This window comes from Anabrus simplex, chromosome 1 (genome assembly GCF_040414725.1).
Source record: "Anabrus simplex isolate iqAnaSimp1 chromosome 1, ASM4041472v1, whole genome shotgun sequence".
NCBI classification, from domain to species: Eukaryota; Metazoa; Arthropoda; class Insecta; order Orthoptera; family Tettigoniidae; genus Anabrus; species Anabrus simplex.
In genome coordinates, this window is record NC_090265.1 from 167886493 (window position 1) to 167910864 (window position 24372).

The 24372-nt window shown below is 41.7% G+C and overlaps 1 non-coding gene across 1 annotated transcript; it reads left to right on the forward strand.

Moving 5' to 3' along the window:
* Window positions 1-22673: 22673 nt before the first annotated feature.
* On the forward strand, window positions 22674-22858 carry LOC137497168 (U2 spliceosomal RNA). Its single transcript, XR_011017708.1, has one exon. It is a non-coding gene; the product is annotated as a U2 spliceosomal RNA (small nuclear RNA).
* The last annotated feature ends 1514 nt before the right edge of the window (window positions 22859-24372 follow it).

A 24372-nucleotide genomic window follows, 5' to 3' on the forward strand; every position in this document is an offset into this window, starting at 1 on the left:
TGTCTACCGGGCCATGGCGCGGGCAGAGAGGAAGGAGGCCCGGCGCCATGACCCACCCCCTTCCAGGAGGCCCCCGCCTCGGCGGGCTTGGCCTCACTCTCCGGGATCGGAGACTGGGTACGAGGTACCCCAAGGAGGTGGAGTCGTGCGACAGGCCCTAGTGGTACTTGACGCATGGCTCCGCAGCCGGCAAGGACCGTGCTAGTCACAGCAGTGCCCAGACGGACTGATCCCCAGACGATGGAATGGCAAGGAATTGGTTTATGTTTTGTGCATGTTACCTGTTCCTAACTAACACAACCTCTGGTCTTTTTCCAGCCCACATCCTTGCATGTGCTATCAAAAGATGTCAGCTTTTACATGTAGGCTCTTTCTTCTTTCTGCCTATGTGGTTTTTCCCTGACCCTTCAATACCAAACTTCAACACCGTATACCTAATACAATATCGCCTGGTAGCGTGTCTGACATGGAAACAGGCAGATACACCTTGTATCGCTTCCCACTCTTCCCTGCTATCTCTTTCTTCTTCTTAGAAATAATAGCATGTCGGAGGCCATGTAGATTGAGTCGTTGGTCACGCGGGGGGAGCGGGCTTCGGGGGCCCCACCGAAAAAAAAAAAAGGGGCACTGGGACAGTCTGCAGCCAGGGAGGGAGAAGGCAACATAGAAATGTGCAAACTTATCTAACTCCCAAGCTACTTCTCGCCAATATTCAGACATGCTGTTCCACCCGGGACGCAGCAGTAATCCCATCTATCGGAGAAAAATGGCAGCGGAAGAGACAACTCACATCATAACAATGGTCAATGTAATGTTATTGTTGATCTGTTTTATGAGCTTTATATATTGTAGGCCTTCACATTTTGTTTTCTTCTAACTCTGGAATATTGCAGCATCTAATGTAAAGGCAGTCCTTTCTTCTTCCATGATTCTCTCTTGTCATATACTTCAAGCGATCGTTCCTTCATCATTTTTCTCATTTTTTATAATCATCTTCACATTTTTCCTTGTTGGTAGAGACCGATGACCTCGCGGTTATCACCTTAAGACATTGATGACAAAAAACCATTGTAAGTTAACAGGATTAAACAATAGTTCCATGCTATCATTGCTTGGCGCTGATACAGAGGAAAGTGTTGGGACAAACATGAATACCCAGTCCCAGAGTCAGAACAAATAACCACACGCGATTAAAGCAACAAAAGTCCAAATTCATGGATTCTATTATCATAGTGGGTACGGTAAACCTGTGTAAGGCATAAATGTTTGAAACTTGTATTCCCTATAACTTTCGTTACGATATGTAATACTTCGCAATAGCATCAATAGCATAGGTATTTGAAAATAAATTTTAGGCACCTCCCCCTAAACTACCATTTCGTCCAGCGTGAATGAATATTATTTATAACCTACATTGTATCACTTTATTCCCAAACTTGTCCGACTCGTTGGCTGAACGGTCAGCGTCCTGGCCTTCTGTTCAGAGGGTCCGGGGTTCGATTCCCGGCCGGGTCGGGGATTTTAACCTTAATTGGTTTATTCCTACGGCACGGGGTCTGGGTGTATGTGTTCTATTCATCATCATTCCATCCTCATCACGACGCGCAGGTCGCCTACGGGAGTCGAATAGAAAGACCTGCACCTGGCGAGCCGAACCCGTCCTGAGATATCCCGGCACTAAAAGCCATACGACATATCATATATATATATATATATATACATATATTCCCAAACTTTACATACCGATTTTCGCTAAATTCTGTTTACTCATTTTCTTGTGGTTCGGCGTTGATACGGACAATGGACAATTAAATCGAAATTGTCATCATATCCGGTACGGTAAAAATGTATAAGACATAAGCGATCGGATATTTGATTCTAGATAACTTTAAATACGCAGTATTTATCGATAAGACCATTAATGAAAAATATTTGGATATTAAATGTTGGCTTGTTGTAGTGCCTCATTCCCTGACCTTACATACCGATTTTCATTAAATTGTCTTTACCCGTTTTCCCGTGACGCCCGTACAAACAGAGACAGACAGTAAGATTATGACGGAAAATTAAAAAATGCATTTCCTTGTTATTGTGGACACGACCGATGCAGAAATACCATTCTTTTAAATTCTGAGCAATGTACAGACAAACTCGTATTTTGTATACAGGTTGGTCAGAAACCGGCTATATGAGCGTTAGAGCGTAATTTGAAAGAAAATACGTCGATATCTCGCGCCGTGCTCATTTTACCAGGTGTATGCATTTGTTTCTGCCGCTTTTTGCGGTAAAGAAAGCACGTAATTTTCAAAGGAAATTCAGTATTTGATTATTCAAAGTATTGGCCATCGGCTTCTACACACTTCGCCTAGCTACCTTTTAGGTTAGTTTTGAATACCACGCCAGGAAAGAGGCTTGTCTTTTCCGGCAAACCATTCGTCGAGCCATTTTCCAACTTCCTCGAAATTGCTGAAGTGCTGCTCTGCGAGCGCGTGCCCCATTGATGCCAAGAGGTGACAGTCAGATGGTGCCAGGTCGGGACAGTACGGCGGGTGCGGAAAGATGTCCCATCTAAGCAATTTTAAGGTGTCTTTCACAGTTTTTGCTGTGTGAGATGGCGCATTGTCGTGTAACGAAATCACTTTACCATGTATTCTGGCCTAACCCGGTCGTCTTTCGATCAATGAGTGATTTTAAATCAATCATATTTTGGCGATAGCGTTGAGCATTAACGATTTTGCCGGGCTTCAAGAGTTCATAATACACAATACCGCTCTGGTCCCACCACATACAAAGCATGGTTTTCTTGCCGAAGTGATTTGGCCTTTGTGTTGAAGGACCGGCTTCGTCAGGTTACAGCCACGATTTTCCCCGCTTCGGGTTTTCAAAATAAAAACATTTTTCGTCACAGTTCGGTACAGAAATGATTTTCTTTCGTGGCGCTGAAGCAGCATTTCACAAGTGACTTTGCGATTTTCCATTCGCGTTCATTCAAATCGTGTGGGACCCATTTAACGAGTTTATTGATCTTCTCCATTGCTCGTAAACGTTTGCAGATTGTTTCTTGTGACACATTTAATGCTTATGACAATTGCTGTTGAGTATGAGTCCAGAGCGTGCACTGACTTTTGCAGTGACGTCACCACGTTTAAATTGTCAGAAGCATGTCTCACATGTTCTGATCGATGGAGCGTGTTCACCATATGCTTCTACCACCAAACGATGACTTTCCACAGCATTTTTCGTTTTATTAAATTAGTCAACGTTCTTTTCCAGGCACAAACGTCGTCATCATCACTGAACGATATAACACAAACTTTAATGTTCGGCGGACTCAACTTGCGTGTGTTGGTAGGTTAATGTCAGACGAACAAACGACGAATGTGTCAATTTCATACGCTCCGTACTGTTCGCAGGCGCCATCTTTTAGTGAAATCGGTATCACCTGGTATCAGCGCCTGAAGTCAGCCAGTCAGATCGCTTGGCGGACGACTTCAGATGGGCTTTGCGAGGCGGTGTTGCTAAACCTGGACGTGCTTATGACCGGCTTGAGAGCGCCAATAGGAGAAATAAACTACTTCAGGGGAGGGACTTCAACAAAGATCTTCCTGCTGATAGGCTCGACCCACAACAAGCACGCTACGGTGGCATTGGCTGAAACCCACCGCGTGTTAGTGTTTGATGCTCATTTCTCGTCATGGCTGTCATGCTCACCCAAGCCATGTGAAGATTTAGCAACACCGCCTTGTAAAGCCCATTTGTATTAGGCTGCGAAGCGATGCCATTGGCTAACTTCAGCAGTTGATAAAATAACAACGGCGCGAGATATCGACGTATTTTTTTCAAATTACATATCAGTATGACCAACGCTCTAACGCTCATATACTCAGTTCACGTTCTTTCCGACCATCCTGTATATAGATATACTGACATGCCAAGGGTTGTAGTATGCACCTCAGTACTGAGCGGTTCCACAACCTCGGGACAGCTTTGGAAATTCGAAACATATTTAACGAGGAGGAGATGGTGGCTTTGATTTTGAATATCGGTCGGCAGCTCAGGGAAAAGCGACGTATAATATCCGAGTTCGAATAGTTACTAAAATGATTGGGCTTTCAGGTTTTGAAGTTATGTAGGAATTATATACTCTTCATTCACTCGTGCTTCTGAGATAGGCCGTTGAAGGCAATGGAATCCATCGTGAACAGTACAATAGTCGATTACTGCGGCCAGGGGTGTCTGCTGTTAAAAATGAACGTAAAATTAAAGCAGTAACACATATTCAAATCAGAGACACGTTCTATGCAGAAGGTACTTGACACATATACGACTGGCCCCTGTAATTTTATGAAATCCTGTCTTCAACCCATACAGGCCTACAGGTAGTGTCCATAAACATGTTCCGTAACTGCTATATTGTTACGGCTTTTGAAAAGGCTCAATCGTATTTACGATCTTGTCTTATTGTATTTCATTTCACACAGTGTTATACTACATATGTAGATGGGAGTAAAAAAGCAAATTAAAATAGCATTTAAGTGTGGCTGAACTAGCATACTTTTGATACGAATTCGATTACGGTATACAGCCTTCTTTATCTCATTATTAAATGATATACAAGATGTTAGGTGTATACGTGCAGATATTTCTTGTAGCAATAGAGAACGATGTGACGAACCACTATACATCAAACTTTTAGTAATCCGCGGAAGTTATTTTCGAGAGCAAAGTAATACGATGTTTTTAGAATAGGCAGTATGTCTTGTTCTGTGAATGAATAGCTTTCCGTAGATAACAGGCATGTCACGCGCCATCCGTGCCAAACTGGTTTCTGTTTATGTTTCAGAGCAAATGTACTACCGTAACAGCTGAACGCTACCTTTGTAATGCCACGAGATGTTACGTAATATGCTTGCCAAACTGGTTTTATGTTTACGAGCAACTGAACTACGATAACAGCTGAAGGCTGCTACCGGTGTACACCATGTTACGTTACATTCTCGCCAGACTGGTTTTGTTGTTGTTAGTATTTAGTTTCCGTCTTAGGGGCGTCAGACAACCCTAGTTATCGGTTTCGGACCCTGGAGCTGTATCGAATTGTCAGAGTTAATACTGGTTCATTTGCTGTTACGTCATTTAGGGGATTGGGATATCTGGGGTCGTCAGCCCCGTGGTCTAGTGAGTATGAAAATGACCTGAAAACCTATGTCTTTACGCCAACGAAAGCAAGCATGGGATTGAATTGAATTAGGCAAGCACAGCCAACGTTTTACTTCAAACGAATAATGGACATGTTATGCAAATAAATAAATTAAACGTAGCTACATTTCGTGCTTCCTGCCGGGCTGTGAAGCTCAGACGGTTGAGGTGCTGGCCTTTTGACTCCAACCTCGCAGGTTCGAACCTGGCCCAGTCCGGTAGTTTTTGAATGTGCTCAAATACGTCACACTCGTGCCGGTAGATTTAGTGGCACGTAAATAGAACGCCTGCGGGACTAAATTCCGGCACCTCATCGTCTCCGAAAACCGTAAACGTAACGCAAATACCATTATTATTATTATTGTTATTATTATTATTATTATTATTATTATTATTATTATTATTATTATTATTATTACTAGCGAGTGTACCCGTGCTTCGCTACGGTATTTTACATTGTATTCGAATATCGAAGTAAATAGTGTACATGCAGTAAATAAGATTGTTTTAAAATTGCAGGTCTCTTAGCGTTATCCGAGAAAGAGCACGTGAAGGTCCCCGTACGTTGTTTCCAATGTAAGGTGTTTGTTACGGATTTGTGATATAACGGCAGGCTCACTTGCCTACTGGCATTCAAAATCGAGTTTGGAAGTTTACATTATAATTGCAGGCCCCATTGCCTACTACGCGGACAGAATCGATTTGGGGAGTTTTCGTTAAAATGGCAGCCCCCCTTTCCTACTTCCAGACAGATTAAAGTTGAGGATTTTCTATTATAATGGCAGACAATTACCCTACAATCACTCGAAATTGAGTTGTGCAGTTATCATTATAACGCCAGGCCCATTTTCCTACTGCCAGCCAGCTTACTGCCAGTCACACCATGTTGGTGAGTTTCCACGAAAATAGCAGGCCAATATGCCTAATGCCAGTCACATTTTAGATGAGGACATTTCTTTATAATGGCGGGCACTCTTGCCTACTGCAAAATACAATCGGGTAGGGGAGATTTAAACAAAACTGCATGCTCACTTGCCTTCTGCAAGTCAAATCGAGAAGGGAACTATTCATTACAATTGTAGGCCTTCCTTACTAATGACAGTTACACAGGAGTTGGAGAAGGAACCCTTTCCTACTGCCAGTCAAAGTCGGTGTGGGGAGTACTGATTACAATAGCAGACCCACCCTTTCTCGATCGCTACAAATCGACATCAGTGAATATATATAGATCGACATACGAAAGTATATGCGTGTTTACAATATTGAAGACCTTCACTTACAGATTAACTGCTACTAAACGTACGTCATATCGACAAAGGATTATACCATAAGACACGTCCGATGGGACTTGCACAGAAAAACGGTCCGTTAATGATATCTCCCTTATTAATCCTCGTATCGAAATGATGCACATGAGAAAAAAGGTTTAGAAATTAATTTCTACCAAGGTAGGTAGATTTCCATTAAGTTTGGTTGTGTAATTTTGTGGAAGTGCAAAATCACTGTTTCGGTTTCGTATAAACCCCCAGTCAGTTCAGGGATTTAGAAACAATATTTGCCCTAAAACCTATCAAGGACAGGTGTATTCTAAATATGAGTCTTGGTGGAAATACATCCAGTATTTTGTAGCACTCGCGTACATACGGCGTAATTAAGGAAGAAAATAATACAATTAAGAAAGTTGAAAGTAATAGAAAATGGATTATAACTGAGGACAGCCGGATAACGACAAATATGTAAATGCCAAGTGAATGTATTGGAAAATCAAATGCCCCTCAATAAATTATGCCAGTGTGAGTTATGGATATAATAAAGCGGTAACAGAGGAGAAATTTAGGTCCAGTGATTCTGAGGTAAACAAATAATAAGAAGATGACTAATGGTGTTATTACATAATCTATTCGAGGGCGGTTATAACATCCAACGATATTCCGCCAATATCCCGCAGATAGGCCGATTGACGCCTCTCTTGCCTTCTACCCAAGGAACAACCACGAATTTAAAAGCATGATGGGGAAAATGGCAATACGTTACTTCCCTGCTGGCATGCAGTCAGAGACGTTGCCATGGTAACCTGTAAGTTCGTTGTCGGTCTGTCGGTCACTCAATGCAGACCATGATACCAGAGGAAAGTTGTAAATTTCTCCGTCATGTGAAGAGTAAGGTAAATTATGAACATAACGAAAGTTGTTTATAATGAAGAGACGTTTCACGTACGGTAAACTAAGTTTACAGAAAATCAATAGTATAACAGAAAATTGTGGAAAACCATTCTAGTATTCCTATAAACCCCCGTCTATTCAAAGATTTTAAAATAATATGCATATCGAAACCTTCCCCGGGATGAGTATACTCTAAATATGAAGTTTGGTTGAGATCTATCCAGCCGTTTCGACGTGATGGTGGGGAAACCATTCTGGTTTTCCTATAAACCCCCCGTATATTCAAAGATTTTAAAATGATATGCATATCGAAACATTCCCTGGGATGAGTATACTCTAAATATGAAGTTTGGTTGAGATCTATCCAGCGTTTCGACGTGATGGTGGAAAAACCATTCTAGTTTTCCTATAAACCCCCCGTGTATTCAAACATTTTAAAACGATATACATATCGAAACCTTCCCCGGGGTGAGTATACTCCAAATGTGAAGTTTGGTTGAGATCTATCCAGCCGTTTCGACGTGATGGTGGTAAAACCATACTGGTTTTCCTATAACCCCCGTGTATTCAAAGATTTCAAAATGATGTGCATATCGAAACCTTCCCCGGGATGAGTATACTCTAAATATGAAGTTTGGTTGAGATCTATCCAGCCGTTTCGACGTGATGGTGGAAAAAACATTCTGGTTTTTCTATAAACCCCCCGTGTGTTCAAACATTTTAAAACGATATGCATATCAAAACCTTCCCCGGGGTGAGTATACTCTAAATATGTAGTTTGGTTGAGATCTATCGAGCCGTTTCGACGTGATGGTGGAACAGACAAACAGACAGACAAACAGACAAACCGACACGAAACGTAAAAACCACCGATTCGGTCTTGAGTTGACCTAAAAAGGATAAATATCTGAAAAATTGGCAAAACAAAAGAAATTACAGACAGCGGACCCCCTACAATTTTATTTATATAGATTATTATTATTGACTACTGGCCAATAATGTCTGCTTAGAAAATACTTCTCATCGTTTATAACTATGGATCTCGACAGTTGTATAATGTCCTAATTATGATGATTTTCAAAATTGGCTTTACGTCGCACCGACACAGATAGGTCTTATGGCGACGATGGGACAGAAAAAGGGTAGAAGTGAGAAGGAAGCGTTCGGGACCTTAATGAAAGTTCAGCTCCAGCATTTTCTTGATGTGAAAATGGGAAACCACGGAGAACCATCTTCAGGGCTGTCGACAGTGGAGTTCGAACGCAGTATCTCCCCAATGAAAGTTCACAATTTCGCGCCCCTAAGCACACGACCAACGTAATCCAAGCTCTAATGCCGGGCTGAGTACCTCGGACGATAGAGCGCTGGTATTCTGATCCCATCTTGGCAGGTTCGATGGAGGCTTAATTCGGGGGTATTTGAAGGTGCTCAAATACGCCAGTTTCGTGTCTGTAGATTTACTTGCATTAAAAAAGTCCTGCGGTACAACATTCCGGCACCTCGGCGTCTCCAAAACCCGTCAAAGTAGTTATTGGGACGTAAAAAATTACATTATTATTTCGTGCTTGCAAACGAAAAGCATTTGTGTAATGGTAAAATAAAGCATAACTTACTGCTGCCTTTTGCAGTGATTAATAAATTTATCAAAATAAAAGTGGCGAGTCTGAGTTGCTCAGACGTTTAAAGCACTGGTTTCTCGTTTCCAACTTAGCAGGCTCGATCTTGGGTCCGTCCGGTGGCATTCAAGTTGCTCGTCACCCTCGTGTCGGTAGATTTACTGGTACGTAAAAAGAACTCCTGCGGGACTAAATTACAGCGCCTCCAGAAACAGTATGAGTAGTTAGTGGGACGTAAATCAAATATCATTACCGGTATTATTATTATTATTATTATTATTATTATTATTATTATTATTATTCAGTCTTATTATTATTGCTACTACTCATATTGAACTTCTTTTTATTAATCTTTTTCTCGTCTGATTATTATTATTATGATTATTATTATTATTATTCACCTGTTCATACTTTCGTCTTATTCCTCTTTTTACTCTCCTTTTTAGTCGTATACTTGTTATTCATATTGGATGTTTGGTTATTAATATTATTGTTATTTTTATATTATCACTATTATTATTATTATTATTATTATTATTATTATTATTATTATTATTATTATTATTATTTAGTTTATTTCGTTTATTTATAACTCTTTAGCTTCATGTGACACAATACTTTTTCTGTCTTTAATTCACCTTATGTGTCGTGTGCCGGAGTACTTTATGTTTCTGTCCTGTGCTTCAAGACAGTGCTGCAAGATCTGTGTTTGTTTCCCCAGCCGGGTGTGTTTCGTTTCTCATGTGTCACAGTTATATCTTACGTTCTGTTACATGTTTAAGTTTGGCCTTGTGATACATCGCCTTTAATGTGCTCTGTGGCCTTTAAGAGAGTAGCATGGTCAATGACCTCAGTGCTTGTTTTGTTCACATATCTGGACTAAGAACTCGTCTCACTCGGCACAGCAAGTTTAAGGCCAACCACTTCTCTCTGTTTGTTTGTTTAGTTATTTACCCACGTATGTATGTCAACATTGTCCTATGTCAACATCGTACCATGAAAATTTACTCAATAAATGTGGTGTTTGGGGGCGTCTCTGTCCTGGGTGGTGTGTTCTGCGGGCCTCCTCTGGGGTCCGTGTTGTTGCTGCGGTTATCTCTCTGCGCGGTCAGGTATTTACTAACATGTTCAATTCAATTTATTGTATGTACAAGACACACGACCAACTTGAATTAATTCATCCTCACAACTCTACTTCCTTACTCCATGGTCCAAGAGCTACACGTATAGCTGACGGCCCACCCACCCCTCTACGAGGTGTGGAAATGAAATAACTAATTTGATTGAATTTTTTTCATCTTTCAGTAGCGATGAATATAAAACAAGCATTTTAGAATTTTTATACGTGTTAATGATGATGATGATGATGATGATGATGATGATGATTGTTGTTTTAAGGTCATCGGCCCTTAAAAAGGCAAAGTGTCTTCTGTTTTAACTCGTAGTGAATAAGAAACAAAATATAAATTTCTCGTACACACGTAAAGAACCAAAAAACCGAGCTCGATAGCTGCAGTCACTTAAGTGCGGCCGGTATCCAGTATTCGGGAGATAGGCTTCAACTTCACTGTCGTCAGCCCTGAAAATGGTTTTCCGTGGTTTCCCATTTTCACGCCAGGCAAATGCTGGGGCTGTACTTTAATTAAGGCCACGGCCGCTTGCTTCCCACTCCTAGCCCTTTCCTGTCCCATCGTTGCCATAAGACGTATCTGTGTCGGTGCGACGTAAAGCAAGTAGCAAAAAAACCCAAAACCACATGCAGTGTAGGATTGAGCAACTGCCGAAATGCGTTCAAGGTCAATGTCTAGCGTTTTAACAAGCACGTCTTAAGCACTCGCGCACTGAAACTCTCGATTTATAATTTTTGTTACCGGTACATCAATTTCCCTGCTCGGATTTATGACAATATCGACCTAAGGAGACTCCAAATACTATAACGATACTGTACTGTACTCCCAAGCCATTACGTTGCAGAAATGGCGTAACATCTGACATACCAAAGTAAAACTCGTAGCAATTGTTCAAAGTGATCACCCTGGGCTTCCCTGCAGGCTTCACTTCTCCGAATCCAGTTGCGACGCATTCGAGCCAAGACACTAGGGTTGTGTCCGACTCGTTGGCTGAACAGTCAGCGTACTGGCCTTCTGTTCAGAGGGTCCCGGGTTAGATTCCCGGCAGGGTCGGGGATTTTAACCTTAATTGGTTAATTCCAATGGCACGGGGGTTGAGTGTATGTGTTGTCTTCATCATCGTTTCATCCTCATCATGACGCGCAGGTCGCCTACGGTACGTCAAATGGAAAGACCTGCACCTGGCGAGCCGAACTCGTCCTACGATATCCCGGCACTAAAATCATACGACATTTCATTTCATTTCATTTCACCAGGGTTGTTTAGAATATCCTCTGCTGCTTAAACAATACGTTCACGGAAGTCGTCCGAAGTGGTTACTTCAGTTCGATACACTTTGTGTTTCATGTTCCCCCAGACATAAAAGTCCATTGGAATAAGGTCTGGAGATCTGGCTGGCCAATTGATAGTTCCACATCGTCCTGTCCACCGTTGAGGAAATGTCTACACCATCGTGTAAAATAAACGTGGTTCTGCGTAGTCGAAGCGACACGTCCTCTGAAAGCTCAAGTAACGTACTGCATCTACAGGAGCAAGGTAACATTAATAAAAAGATGATTAGTCCACGTAACCGACTTCCTACTACACCCATCCAGGTATTAATTCGTAACCGGTGCTGGAAATTGCCTTCTCCTACTGAATGGAGATGTTTCACAGCCCATGAGTGGGATATAGTGGGTTCGAACTCCTCTGTCGGCAGCCCTAAAGACGGTTTTCCGTAGTTTGCCATGCTCACACCAGACAAATGCTGGTGCTGTTCCTTAATTAAGGCCACGGCTGCTTCTTCACCATCCTAGCCCTTTCCTGTCCCGTCGTCGCCGTAAGGTCTATCTGTGTCGTGGCGACGTACATCAACTCGTAAAAAAATGGTAATCAGCTGTCAAGGACACTGCACCCGTTGAATATGGTCAGGATGCACTCGTTCTTTATGCAGTGTCCTACGTATGGTCCAAGTTGGTACAGCAACGGCACATGTTATACTACGCGTACGGCGCCCGGGATCATCGTTTACTATTGTTAGGATGCCCGGCTCCATGGCAAAAAAGTTAGCGTGATGGCCTTTGGTTACAGGGGTCCTGGGTTCGATTCCCGGCAGGGTCGGTATTTTAACCATCATGATTATTTTCCCTGGCATGGGGCTGGGTGTATGTGTTGTCTTCATCCTCATTTCATTCTCATCAAGATGCGCAGGTCACCTACGGGAGTCAAACCAAAAGACATGCACCTGGCGAGCCGAACCTGTCCTGGGATCTCCCGGCACTAATATCCATACGCAATTTCATTTCCATTGTCAGGATATCTTCTTCCGCGTCTAGAATTACACGTGGCCGTTTAGGCCATCGCTTCTGAAGGCGTGATGTAACACAACCTGTATCGCGAATACGCTGCAGTACAGCAAGTTTCGTTGCTGGATTCGGCACCTGTCTGTTGAGAAGCCTTTTCCGATAGATTCATGGAGGGCAACCCGTGTTCTGTTCTGTCACACGATACACTAGCAGCATATCATGGTATTCGTGGTATGCATACACTGGCATTGTTCAAATACTACTACAACGAAGTAACTCGCGTACTAGTATGGACGATAATTCGCCCCTCTGACAGCTGTTATTCAGGTCAAGGTCAGACAGACAGCTCATACCTCTAGTCCGGTGGTTTCATGTAGGGGCGGGTACCCGTCCCACCACATCCCCGTCGCTAGGAACAGCAGACAACCTAACCGGCACGTGACAGGTCTAGTGAATTTGTCAAACTGCTTACGTGAAATATTCTCCCACGGTGTGATTTCAGTACCATGGATTCTTGGGAGACCAACTCGCCGTATGCAGAAACACCCCGTGTTGACGTGTACGTAAATAAAGTTTCTTACGTCAACGAAAGAATGCATGGGATAGGATTTCCAAGTGAGTATTATCAGAATTGAATTTTCAAAGCACATCGAACGTTTTGCTTCATACCAATAAGGGACATGTTATAAAAATAAATAAATTAAACGTACCCCCCTTTCGTGCTTCCAAACGAAAAGAACTTGTTTAATGGTAAATTAAAGCATTCTGCTTTTGCAGTGCCTATTAAACGTATCAAAATAAACGTTGCCAGGCTGAGTGGCTCAGACGGTTCAAGCTCTGGTTTCATGAACTTAGCAGGCTCGATCCTGGCTCAGTCCGCTGGTATTTGAAGGTGCTCAAATACGTCCGCTTCTGATCGGTAGAATTACAGGCACGTTAAAGAATACCTGTGGGCAAAATTCCTAAACCACGCGTCTCCATTGGCACTTAAACATTTATTATTATTATTATTATTATTATTATTATTATTATTATTATTATTATTATTACTGAGCGAGTTGGGCGTGTGATTAGGAGCGCGCGGCTGTCAGCTTGCATTCGTCGTAAAGCCACCTACCAATATTATAATAAAAAATGTGTTAGTCCATTATTACTAACTATTATGAAAATAAAAGTTAAACGCCCCACTGAAACTTCGTAGCTGGTAATCTGTCAGAAAACACTAAAGAAAATAGTGAACTTATAACAAGTCCGAATTATTATTAATCTTATAATTGCGGACATGTCTCCGAAATTACCGAAACATGTACTTACAAATTGTTTTACGTCGCACCGACACAAGTAGGTCTAACGGCGACGATGGGATAGAAAAGGTATACAAGTGGGAAGGAAGTGTTCGAGGCCTTAATAAAGGTACAGTCCCAGTATATCCCTGATGTGAAAGTGGGAAATTACGGAAAACCATCTTCCCGGCTGCCGACAGCGGAGTTCGAATCCACTATCACCAGAAGGCAAGCTCACAGCTGCGCGCCCCTAACCACACGACCAACTTATTCTAACCTCTAATGCCGGATTGAGTAGCTCGGACGATAGAGCGCTGGTCTTCTCATCCCAACTTGGCAGGTTCGATGGAGGCTCAGTTCGGTGGTATTTGAAGGTGCTCAAATAAGCCAGTCTCGTGTCTGTAGATTTACTTGCATTAAAAACACTGCGGTAAAAAATTCTGGCATTTCAGCGTCTCCGAAAACCGTGAAAATTAGTTAGTGGAACGTAAAAGCATTATTATTATTATTATTATTATTATTATTATTATTATTATTAGTAGTAGTAGTAGTAGTAGTAGTAGTAGTAATATTATTATGATTACGGAAGTTCTAATTAAGCGGGTTCATTACAGTCATCATTTTACCTATCGGCACTTACTGTCCAGTAATAAGCCTTCTGTCCGCCTGTGTGGTGTAGTGGTTAGTGTGATTAGCTGCCACCCCCCGAAGGCCCGGGTTCGATTTCCAGCTCTGACACGAAATTTGAAAAGTGGTACGAAAGTTGGAACGGGGTCCACTAAGCCTCGGGAGGTCAAATGAGTAGAGGTGGTTCGATTCGCAACTCAGCCATCCTGAAAGTGGTTTCCCGTAGTTTTCCACTTCTCCAGACAAATGACGCGATGGTACCTAGCTTAAGGACACGGCCGCTTCCTTCCCTCTTCCTTGTCTATCCCATCCCCCCGCAAGGCCCCTGTTCATCATAGCAGGTGAGGCCGCCTGGGCGAGGTACTGGTCACTCTCCCCAGTTGTATCCCCGACCCAATGTCTCACGCTCCAGGACACTGCCCTTGAGGCGGTAGAGGTGGGATCCCTTGCTGAGTCCCAGCGAAAACCAACCCTAGAGGATAAACATATTAGGAAAAGGAAGAATAAGCCTTCTATTACAAATGCCCGGCGGCAATTCCACAGTAGCTCTTTTTCCTTCGAGCAATGTACACGATGGTGAAACTACGGGTTTTGAAATTTGTCTCATCAATAACAATTTCACTGAATAATTATAGCCTTTTCTTTCAGTGTCCACCGTCCTTTCATTGACCTCAAAAGTTTATGAATAAGCATAGACAACTCGCATTGTCTATTGTCAGAAGTTCATCGTAGACTGTCGCAATAACAGCACAGAAATGTTGCGCCCATTTTTCATTACTTATTAACTATTTCCTTTAATTTTGTCAGCTTGGATCACTGAGTAATGCCATTGACGTCTTATAAATCACACACAACTACACAACACTTGATTCGCATGCATGTGCTGGTACGGATCTTCGACGTCACTGTAAGGATTCTGTGTACTTTTCACACAGACTACCCTAGACCGGTTTTCGACTACAGCAAGTGGCCAGGCACGTGAGTCAACCCTCCTACTCCCCAAGCCTTTAGGGGAAGTGCACAACAACATGTGTTGGCCTGCGATAAGAAACAGGTTCAACAAGCCCTATACTCTGCTACTGTACTTCCACTACGCGTGGACAGAATGACGTAACCGGCGTATCCTGTTACGGCCGTTCAAAACACATTAGGTCCTGAAATATTTGGCTCAGTTATGGGCAAACTAATAGGACAAGGTAAAAAGTACATAGCATATATTGTGAGATGTATTTTTCTTTGCCGACTAGCTTAATATCTGCACGTATACCCCTAACATTCTGTATATATTTCTTGTACGAGGTATAATGCCAAACGTTCAGACAACATAATTTATGAAACGCTGACCCACATATATTCTACCATTCTTTTCCATGACAATCAGAATGGTTTCGTCTGTGAACAGGGAAGTAATGGGACTCGAAGACCTCATTCACATTCTTCATTACTTCCAAGTTGCTCTAAATCGCACCGACACACATAGGGCTTAGGCCTATGGCGAAGATGGGACAAGAAAGATCTAGGAGTGCGAAGGCTGCGGTAGCGGCCTTAATTAACGTACATCCCAAGTATTTTCCTGGTATGAAAATGGGAAAACACGGAAAACCATTTTCAGGGTTCGAACCCACTATGTCCCGAATACTGAATACTGGCTGCACGTAAGAGACTGCAGCTCTCTAAACTTGAAGTTCCAGGACCAGTGGGCAAACAGTAATATTTTCTGCTTTTATGAAGAGAACCCCCGACAGTTTTCAAAATACTACCGACTGTGTACGATGACTCTACGAAGGGGAGATCGAAAGGAGGATGGTTGCCTAGTTGTACTTCCCCTTAAAACAATAATCACCACCACCATCACCACCACCGGAGACCGAAAGTATTCGACTGGCATTCTGAGGTGCATACCACTACTCCGCTGCCTTTGGCATGTCAGTGTATACTAAATGTATCAATATCTGTCAACACGAAAATATGTATGGTTATAAATCTAGGAATTTATCATAATGTTTTGGAATCTGATCTGCTAATAATGTACTCAAATTTCATCCTTCAGATAATGAAAATTAGGTTAACACCTGCGATGTGATGTGTAGAGATTTTAAGAACTGTTGATGGCTAAATGACTTCAAGTTGATGGGCGTTAATTAAGAGAGAATAATGGTGAAATCTAATAATAAATTGCTATTATTATTATTATTTATCCTATATTTGAGTTTTACTAGGTTCTGTTGCTATATCCTGTTGATATCCCGAGTTCAGTCGCAAATCCCTTTTCCCCATTATTGCGTGTCACGTGTTATCTGTCCAAAGTACACAACAAATTCCGGTCTTTGAAAGAGGACCGTGAATTGTCACGTGATTTGTTAGCAAGCGATGATTGTGGTTAATATGCCAGTTACTTTCGGAATAAGGTGCCCAACCCTCCACTATACAGAAAGTCAGCAGAGTTAATCACGCGCAGCGGGCAGTGCTGTGGGGCAAACCCAAAAGGCAAAATTGTGGTAGGTACATGGACATGGAGAGAGCAGGGAAAATAAAATAACCTCTTTTCTTTTGGAAACAACCAAAGGGTTTGAAGCTATGAATTTTCAAAACTGACAACAAGATAAAGGTAAAAGTTACATTTTTTCCTTTTGGTGGTACTCAAAAAAAGCAGAATTTTATACAAGATACAAGACCAACAAGCCCATTCAATGGGAATTCCAACTAATGTCTAAGCACAATAGTGATCTTGACTAGAATTTCTAAAAGCCTTTTCATTATTATTATTGTACCGGTTGGTACACCTCTACGCCACATTTTTTAATTTTCCGCCTTAAAGTACTCCCCTAAAGCAGAAACTCTGAACTTTAAAAACCGACTTATCTCAACAGTTTCTCAGAAGATGTCACTGTGTTAATTTCGAACTGCTTGTGTTTACTAATTATCAAGAAGTGTGACATTCTCTGATAGATGTCTCTACAAAAACTATGACCATGCACCCTGGTGCGAACTGGTAGAACTTTATTTGAAGAAATTTTGTATTCATAAGTTTGTTCCTTACTAAATTTCGTTCTTTCGTTTGTGGGTTGGCAATATAAATCTTTTCTTTCCGCCAGTTTTGAAGTTAGCCAATCAATAATTTCTGCCATTAATTTTCAGCCAATTGTGGCTTTCTTCCTCAATTTTAATGTGTAACTGTAAGCTACCCAATAAACGACTGTGGGTGTGTCTTAATTATTCATGAAAGGTCTCGAATCTTCCCCGAGAGTATAAAAACTGCTGATGTTCCGGGCTCTCCGCCACTTCAACAACATCTAGCTTAGTGTATGGAAGTATAGCAGGGGGCGGGTAGAGCCTCTTCCTTCGGGCAGCAGCTCTTCAACAAAGGTAATGGCCTTTTAACATCTTTATTTCTTGCTAGCTCAGCAGTTTAACCCTCGGGGAAGGTCCGAAACCTTTTCAATGTAACCTACAAATATAACTTAGTAAAATTTTCGTATTACTTTAACTGTAAATCGGGGATAGAGAGTGCTTTACCCTCTCAAGCTCCCCTTCATTTCGATTTGAGGTGACTACGTTTTCATAACTGATTTTCTACTCTTAATGTATTAAAATTTTCTTATACGAGTCACCTCCCTAGTGTGGGAATAGCCCCTGTTTAATCGGCCTAGTGCCCCTTAGGTTTTAACAAGTTTTCATGTAGGAGTGCAAGTACACGCCTCCATTCTTTTTGCGTTTAGAGCCATTTAAGTTAACCTGTTAATTTTCTATTTAGGCCAAGCAGGCTGGGTACTAGATACCCCTGTTTCATTATAAGTTGTGCCTTGATGGCAATCATGTGTAAAAGTCTGGTATTGCCTTTAATAGGATTGAACGATTGAGAGCGGGTCAACTCTTTCTGGCATTTTGAAAGGTGCCTCTAGGAGGCTTGACATTACTAGGTGGGAGCAAGTGCTCCATGTAATTAGGGGTTTTCTGCCCTTTGGTAAATATTGTGGTTGTGAGCTGAGAGCTCAGGAGTTATAAAACTTGGGGCTCGTAGCCCAGATCTTGTAATGATCCCCTAAAACTTGTGCTCACTTGTAAAGTTATCATTGTACCTGTGTTTTTGTTATTGTTATTTCACCTAGTGAAAATTTGTTAAATCTTGTTGTCTATTGAAAATATAACCTTTATTGAAATTGTAATTCATCTTTCGTACTTGTAATTAGACCCATTCCAGCCCGCACCTTCTTTCACCTCGGCATTCCACGGATAACTCCGTAACAATTATTATTATTATTATTATTATTATTATTATTATTATTATTATTATTATTATTATTATTGTTGTTGTTAATTATATTATTATCTTTTTTGTAACTGTTACCGAGTTTTTGCGGTAGTTATGCCTGAAAGAAGGTGCGGGGTGGTGAATAGGTCTCAAGCTACGAAAGTAAAATTAATTTAAAATTTAACAAGGTTATATTTTTCTTTCAAAATAAAGAAATAACAAGCATGGCAGGTACAAAGTAGCAAGTCAAAAGGTAGTTACAATATTTACAGGATTTGGGCTTCGAGCCCCGAATTCACATTTCTAGGGCAATTAGCCCAACCTTACTCCAAAATAAGTTTTACCAGAGGGGCCGAAAACCCCATTCATGTCCCAGAGCACTTGCTCCAAATTACACAGAAAAGCCTCCTCGAGGCATACAACACTCAATTTTCGAAAAGAGCCACTCGCTCTCAACTTTAAGCCTCTCAAAGGCCACACCAAACTCCACCTTCAAGTTGTCCTCTCGGGACATAGACACAGGGGTAAAATACCCAACCTACTGAGGTCTATTAAATGAAAAAGGGTAATTACATGACCTCTAAAATAACGATTTGAGAGGAGGCGATCTTGCGCTCCTAATACGCTTTGTTTAAAACCTACTTGGCACTAGGCCGTTAATACAAGGGCTAATCCCATACTAAAGAGGTGACTTAATAAGGAAATAATTTACATTAAGTCGAAGAAGAATAGGTTGAGAAAAATATAAGTTCACCTCAAAAAATATGAGTGGGAGCTCGAGAGGGTTAAGCACTCTCTATCCCAATATGTAGTTTAAAAGATAGAATAGATAGGAGTTTCTTTACATTTTAAGGAAGGTTACATAATGGAAAAACTTCGGACCCGCCCCGAGAGTTAAACTGCTGAGCAAGCAAGAAAAGAAGTAATTAGTCGGCCATTACCTGGTTGTTGATTGTCGCCGAAGAAAGAGGCGCTTCCCGCCCCCTGCTATGTACTTTACACACTGAAAGATGGAACAGAAGTGGCCCGGAGACCCAAAAATCAGCAGTTTATATCCTCTCGCGGAAGGTTCGAGGCGTTAGGGGAATGAGAACACCCTCCAACAAAAACTTTTATTGGGTAGGATACCGCAACATATTCCAGTTGGGGGGAGCTACATTCAATTGGTCAGAAATTAATTAAAGAAATTCGGGATAGGCTAAATACAAAACAAGGGGAAAGAGAGGGGTATACAGCCAACTTAAGCAATAACAGAAAGAAATTTAACAAGAAACAAACTTTTGAGATAAAAATTTCTCCAAAAAAAACAGTTCTTTCACTCCGCACTAGGGTGCACTATTGTTGATCTTCAGTAGTGTCCTCTAGAAGAGAAAGTACACATCTTATTACTACAAGCAAAACAAAAATACGTCGAAAATGACATAGTTCAAAAACTCCAAATTTTCCACGTAGTAACATCTTCTGAGAAACTTGAAAATTAATACCATCAATAAAGTACAGACTTCCTCCAGCAGAGGAGTTTCAATTGGCGCACATTTTAAATTAGCGGCGTGGAGGTGTACCGCCCGGTACAGACCTCCCCCCCCAAAAGTTCCTCCAGGGGTGACACATGAAATTTGTTTGCAAACAAGGTCGAAGTTTTGATGTAGATATGGAGGTTAATTGCCGAAGGATTTATAAGATTTTCTTAATGTGGTTTGATTCAGTTTCAAAATTTTTGTTGTAACTGGAGAAGTAAAGTTTTTATGGTTGTAAAAGTTGAATTCAGAAGATAAACTTCTAATACTTGAAAGTGAAGAAAAATTTTGCAAGGTCCACCAAATATTGCTGTTGAATTCCCAAGTGCAGTAATTGCTGATAGTAATAGTTCATGTAGTTAATGTTGATTAAGTTGGATGGCCAGACCGCCCGTTGCAGCTTGCGTCCAGAGGAGGCCGCTCGGACCCCTCAAGTACCGTGAGATACCGCTCGCCCGCACTATGAGGGGAGCAGTGGTGTTGAAGCACGCCGCGCCCGCGGTGAACATATACAGGCTGCGATCCAGTAGCAGGTCGTGCGCCGCACATCAGCCTTAGCCGGGAGGAGAGCTCCGGCTCGCCGTGCCCATGTGGTCCTCGCTGGGGAGGAGGGGGCCCTTCCTCTGACCCAGTCGCAGCACGGCGCCGCGCGGCTGCGGGGGCACTGAAACATTAAAGCTAGGCGGCAGAATTGTTGGACCATCATCATTTTTTGAGGGCACAGGCTTGGTGGATGACATGCTGATGACATTGTCCTTTTGTCAGACGATCCGACGAAACTTCAAGATAATATTAATGTCATCGATACCTTAGCCAAGAAAATTAACATCAAACTAAAAGCGTCGAAGTCCTTCAGTTTACATCTGTCTGGAGAGACCTCAGTTGGAACGAGAAACTCTGTGTTTAAAATAGGAGATGAAGAAATTAGAGCACTTCAAGATGGTGAGTTTGAAAAGTTCCTGGGGAAACCGGTTGGATTCCACATCTCATCCAACACCAAGGAGCTTGCTGATGTCATTTTAATTGCACAGAAGATACTACATTCTAAGCTAGCTCCTTGGCAACGAATTGATGCCTTGAAGGCCTTTTTCTATCCTTCATTACAATTTATAATGAGGAATGCACAACACCAGAAGGGCGAGTGGTCGAAGCTTGACAACTATATTAAGGCCGAAGTAAAGAAGACCTTATACTTATCTCAAGAGGCCTCTAACGACTACCTCTATGGCCCTACTAAGTCAGGATGCATTGGGTTGCCTGTAGCAGAAAATGATTTCGACTTCCATCTCATCGATAACGCTTTTAAGCTGTTAACCTCTACTGATCGGTGTACTGCTGAGCTTGCACTAGAGGACCTCAAGATCTTGGTCCAGAAGAGGATTGGAAGACCAACTAGAGATGATGATCTTTCTGCATACTTGAATGGCAACAATGAAGGTGAGTTCAGACGGAACTCTAATCCTCTTCAATCCGTCTGGACTCAAGCCAGAAAGGCATCGGCGAGAAATCATGTCACATGGAAAATGGAGGACTTCGTCCCAGGCATTAAAATCAATGATAACACCTTGTACGGTAATGACCGTCATAAGGTGCTGAAGACCCTCAGAATAAACCTTCAGTCGAAGCACCTTAATAGACTGGTTAATTTGCCCAATCAAGGAAAAGTTATGGATTGCGTAGCCGCTGACTCATCCAGCTCCCACTTCTTGAGGACCGGTCTGTACACCAGATTTGCAGACTGGAGATTTATCCACCGAGCTAGGCTAAACCTTCTACCGCTCAATGGGAGTCGCCGATCAACATCTGATGGCAACAAGAAGTGTAGGAGATGCGGCTATGAAAATGAAACCCTGCCTCATGTAGCCAATCATTGCATGAGATACTCTGCACTCTATCAGCAGAGACACAATGCTGTAGTCAACAGGGTTAAAAGGGCAGCCGCTACAAGGTTCAATATCTTCAGTGAGAACCAGGTGGTACACGACAACTTGCGACCAGACCTGGTTATCGTCAAAAATGGAAAAGCTCTCATCTTAGATGTATCGATCCCATTCGATAATAGAAGATCTGCTTTTGAAGATGCCAGACAGGCCAAAAGAGAGAAATACGCTACCTTGGCGACGGCTCTTCGTGCTCGTTTCGAATCGGTGGAGATTGATGCCATCCTAGTTGGGTCTTTGGGATCTTGGGACCCAGCTAATGACAAAGTGTTGCGTTCCATCTGCAGCAAAAGATACCTGAATCTTTTCAAGAAATTATGTGTGTCGGACACAATTAGCTTCACTCGCGACATCTATGTGGAGCACATCACCGGTGTCCGACAGAGATGACCAAGTACCCTGACTGGGGTTTTCCCACGGTTTCCCTCAGCCTCTCAAGGTGAATACCGGGGTAGTAAGGTCACATGAGGCCGTGGTTGTGACAGTGAGGCAGAAAGAGACTGCTTTACCGATTGTGACGGACTACAGCAATGTAGTGAGTTCATAGTGTGTGCTTTAAAGTGTAGTGTAGTGTAGTGCTCATAATATGAAAGAACAGTTCTGGACATTTTTATGCCAGTTTTTATATTATGAAGTTGTAGTGTATTTTGTTATTATTATTGTAATTTTCTTTTAAAACATTTATAAATAAAAAATTCTGTTCTTATCAGCTTAATATCTGATACGTCGTGCATCGCACGACCAGAATATTAAACTTATTTTTGGAAATCGACGGAGTGCTAGGGGCTTGCTCCACCTCTGTCACGGGTTGGCCCGGCATTGCAGTACAGTCGGGATCGGCCCACCCTAAAACAAAAAAGCAAAAATAAGTTCAATATTCTGGTACTTGTTCATTTTATTACTTGTTTATTAAAATGTTTAATAATAATAATAATAATAATAATAATAATAATAATAATAATAATAATAATAATAATAATAATAATAATAATATGTATCGATGTAAGATTTGTACTGTAGCCTATGTCTTTGTTTATTTCCTTGTATGTTTGTTGGTCTGACTTCTTTCTCACTACTGTAATGTTTAACACGTGTTCTGTCAACTCCTGTGTACCCTAATTATAATAATGTTATTTATGTATGTATGTATGTATGTAATAATAAAATATGTATGTTTGTGGTTCTTTTTCATTGTCACCACTCCTGCCCTCAAGCTCTTGTGGGTAAGTTACCAAATAATAATAATAATAATAATAATAATAATAATAATAATAATAATAATAATAATAATAATAATAATAATAATAATAATAATAATGATAATAATAATATACTCTTGTAATGGTCGTGGACATAGGTTCATACTGATTTATGTATGTATGTCTCTCCGTCTGTGTGTGTGTGTGTGTGTGAGAGAGAGAGAGAGAGAGAGAGAGAGAGAGACACGTTTACCTTGCAGGGGAAGACAAAATAGTCAAAACACTCGTCCCTATCGGAATAGTCAGTAAAGTGGGAGGGAGGATTTTTTTTTTTTTAAGGGTAACCCCCGCTCTGCTACCTTATGAGAAAGGACCTTTCCATAACTTAGCAAGAGGAGTATACCCTCATGCACCGTACAGCTTAAGGACATTGTTCGGAAGTTTCAGCAAAACAAGGGAAAGTGTAAAAATCACAAGCTTTATTTCTCTTCACTAAACAATTACAGGAGGCGGGAGCGTGGTAATGGCCGTGGCAAGGACAGGATGGCAGTTTAACCGTGCGGGAGGGGTTTACAAAAACTTACATATGAAACAAAATATCATAGAAGGGGCAGAATGCCTTAAAAGTGAAAACTCAAAAAAAAAATATAACCTTCATATTCCTTTCACGATTATAGGAAGCAAGTTAACCCAGAAATTACACCGGTTTCACCTGTGACAGGTGAACCCTAAATATCCTCTCGGTAGCTGGATTACTTAATAATAACGTAACCGGCGTCAGGAAATCGAGAATGACACATGGCCCATGAAATCTGGGAACAAGCTTGCCCGCGGGAACAAAATTCTTGACCATCACTTGGTCGCCTACCTTCAAATTGGTGGGTCTCCGTCCACGATCATACCTTTCCCTAACCTTTTCATGAGACACTATAAGATTGGCTTTAGCCTTCTTCCGAAGATCTTTAATGTTGTCCGGATCTATTGTCTCAGGTAGAATGTCACTCAGAGACCAGAGGTTAGAGAGCGGGGTGTTGGGAACAAACTTGAACATCAAAGAGGCTGGAGTAAATTTATGTGATTCATGAACCGCCGAATTCAAAGCAAAAGCTAACCAATGCAGGGACGTGTCCCACCTGGAATGATCTTCATGGTGATAGGCAATAAG